Genomic DNA, 3,480 nt, shown 5'->3' with positions numbered 1-3,480 from the left:
ATGGGACATACTCAATCATGAGAAAAGGACAGAAATCTCTGAAGCAACAGAATCTCACTTGAAATCTGAATAGCAGAATGACAAGAAAGAACTGTACAAGGTTAATAGCAAGTTTATTTCAAAATAAAGAACAAGTGATTAACACTGTTATTTGGATGAAACAACAAAAATGTCAATGAGGCTGAAGAAGTAAAGAGGATTGAGGTGTGACCAAGATATAGACAGAGAACAAAGCATACAGAAGCTAAAAGTCTCTCTTGGGATTTACTTTCACTAATGTTGCAATGGAGGATGTGACTCAAGGTCATTAATCTTAGTTATGCGCTACTTGGTGCTTGTACATTGGAGAACAGAGTTAAGGTACAAAAGAATGTTTTGCTGTAGTTTCAGACAAGAAGATTTGCATAGACCAGAAAGAGAAAGAAAACTGCAAGTTATTCTTTCACTTAGCATTTTTAAAATGTTAAATATAAATGTAATGGTCTTTTCCCCTATCTAATCTGATGTAAGAATCCCCTCTGTGCGTTGTGATTACCATTAATGAATTAAGAAACTGCTTTGGACCTATAGCAGGGAAGAACTTAGGTAGGCAGGGAAAACTAAGCTGAATTCTGGGAGAAAGAAAGGTGGAGTCAGAGGGAAACCATGGACCCAGCAGAGATAGACGCTGGAGTTTTGCCATGTAAGCCACAACCACATGGCAATACACAGATTAATAGAAATGGGTTAAATTAATATGTAAGAGTTAGCCAATAAGAAGATAGAGTTAATGGGCCAAGCAGTGGTTTAATTAATAAAGTTTCTGTGTGCTTATTTCAAGGCTGAGCAGCCAGGAACCAACAAGTGGCTTCCTTCAACACCCATTCATGTATCCACCTTATTTTTCCAACCATGGAAACAAGCGTATGTTTAATCCCAACACTAGGTTCAAACAACAAGGCTAGAGCTAAAAGGTATGGTGAATATTTTGTTGTTGTTATTGCTTTGGGGAAGGAGAGATTTTTTTTTAAAGTTATATTTTTTGTTTGTTGCAGTTATATTTGTTTCATTTTATTTGGTTTTGGTTTTTAGAAAGACATCAGAAACATAAAAACAAAGATGTATAATTTAGAACATTGTATAGAAGCTTTGATATACCAAAATGAAGAGGAGCCAGGTACGGTGGTGCATTCATTTGATCCCTCACTCACTCCAGAGGCATCAACAGACTCAGAAACTTTGAGGCTAGCCTGGTGAACATACCTAGCAAATTCCACGCCAGCCAAGCTTATAGAGTGAGACTGTCTCAATCAATCAAAACAAGATGAAGAAGGTGTTGGAAGGCAGAATGACAAAAGGAAAGGTGTCCAAAGACAGGTATGGGAGAAGCCATAGAAATGTCAAGATTAGCGGGGACGTCGCTGCGGGCGGCTGTGCTGCTGGCGTCCAAGATGTCGACCAAGAATTTCCGAGTCAGTGACGGGGACTGGATCTGCCTGGACAAGAAAAAAGCAACCTAAAAGTTGGATGGTGTCGTTCAGTTTAGTGTTACACTTCCATTGACATATTCATTTTTTTAAATCGGGAAACATTAAATGGTATTTGGAGCATCTAACATGCATTAACTGGTGTGGAAATGTGAACTTCGCTAGGAGAACAAGCTGTAACAGATGTGGTCGAGAGAAAACAACTGAGGCCAAGATGATGAAAGCTGGGGGCACAGAAATAGGAAAGACACTGGCAGAGAAGAGCCGGGGCTTGTTTAGTGCAAATGACTGGCAATGCAAAACTTGCAGTAATGTGAATTGGGCCAGAAGATCGGAGTGTAACATGTGTAATACTCCAAAGTATGCTAAGCTAGAAGAAAGAACAGGATATGGAGGTGGTTTTAATGAAAGAGAAAATGTTGAATATATAGAAAGAGAAGAATCTGATGGGGAGTATGATGAGTTTGGACGTAAAAAGAAAAAAATACAGGGGGAAGGCAGTTGGTCCTGCATCTATATTAAAGGAAGTTGAAGATAAAGAATCAGAGGGAGAAGAAGAGGATGAGGATGAAGATCTGTCTAAGTATAAGCTGGATGAGGATGAAGATGATGCTGATCTCTCAAAATATAATCTTGATGCCAGTGAAGAAGAAGACAGTAACAAAAAGAAAGCCAATAGGCAGAGTCGCTCAAAGTCTCGGTCTTCTCACTCGAGATCTTCATCACGCTCATCCTCCCCCTCAAGTTCAAGGTCCAGGTCCAGGTCCCGTTCAAGAAGCTCTTCCAGCTCGCAGTCAAGGTCTCACTTCGGTTCCAGAGAACATTCCAGATCCCGTGGTTCGAAATCAAGATCCAGCTCCAGGTCCCACAGGGGCTCTTCCTCCCCAAGAAAAAGATCTTACTCGAGTTCTTCATCATCTCCTGAGAGAGACAGGAAGAGGAGTTGCTCTAGACCTTCTTCACCCGCCGTTCGCAAAAAAAGACGAACGAGATCACAGTCACCCGAAAAGCACCACAGGTCGTCTTCTGGATCAACCCATTCTGGTTCCCGTTCAAGTTCAAAAAAGAAATAATGTATTAAAATTTACATCTTTAAAAACATTGACTACAGTGCATGAAGCATATTTTTTAGGAAGTTGATGTCTCATTTGGTCAGAAGTGCTACTACATTTGCTAGTAGAGGTGCATGCCTTTATTGCTTTTCAAAACAGTACAACTGTGTTTATTTGTGAAATTGAAGTAAATTGCATTTTAAGCCATACTGTTCCCCAGTCAAATGCTCTCTATTCATTATTACAACCATTCGCTTCGTTTAAAGACAGCTGTAACTGAGTCCTTGGTTTCTTTGTCCTTTTCATTTCTAAATGTCCTGTTGACTGAGACAGGGTTGCCTGGGCTTGCCTGGACTCCAGACACGTGGGCAAGGCTAATAAACTTGTTGGAATAACCAATTCATGTTCGTATGGGAGGAGTGGTCAACCTGGTTATGTTGTTTACTTGTGCCAGTAATTTCTTACCAGAAATTAACTACATCACAAAGCTGACAACTGGGAACTTTGAGTTCTCTCTACTGAGTTTGCCTTAGAATCCTTATCTCATCAGCTCTACACCACTTCTAACGCAAGAGGATAGATGCTAGCACTTGCAGAGGAGTAGGTTAGCCATCCTGATTCAAAATGTCTCTGAAATAAAAGTTTAAGAAATAGGAATGTTTTTAAAATCTAGTTAACAAACATTGTGCTTGATTGATAAAGGTTTAAAAAAGGCCAAATCATAGTTAATGAGCAAATTGAAGAAAGCTTTTGAAGCCTATTTCTCAGTGACAGGCTAACAGAGACGCGAATTTAAGTGATTTGCCTTGAAATGTCTGATTTTTTTCCAACACTGTAGATATCTAACAGAATCCTTATTTTTCTGCATGATTTAAGGAAAGTTTTTTTTTTCTCACCTGAAAAAACATATGGCTTAAAATGCTTTCAGAGTTTTATTTCTAAAATTAAAATCTGGTCACTTG

General features: G+C 39.3%; 1 pseudogene; it reads left to right on the top strand.

Annotated features, from left to right (window-relative positions):
- The first annotated feature begins 1,358 nt into the window (after positions 1-1,358).
- Positions 1,359-3,006, top strand: LOC121440223 (annotated as a pseudogene).
- The last annotated feature ends 474 nt before the right edge of the window (positions 3,007-3,480 follow it).

This window comes from Microtus oregoni, unplaced genomic scaffold (genome assembly GCF_018167655.1).
Source record: "Microtus oregoni isolate MIOR12 unplaced genomic scaffold, Mior012 000067F_000, whole genome shotgun sequence".
In the NCBI taxonomy this organism is placed as follows: domain Eukaryota; kingdom Metazoa; phylum Chordata; class Mammalia; order Rodentia; family Cricetidae; genus Microtus; species Microtus oregoni.
The sequence above is the reverse complement of the archived record's forward strand: the minus strand, read 5'-3'. Positions and strand labels throughout refer to the sequence as shown.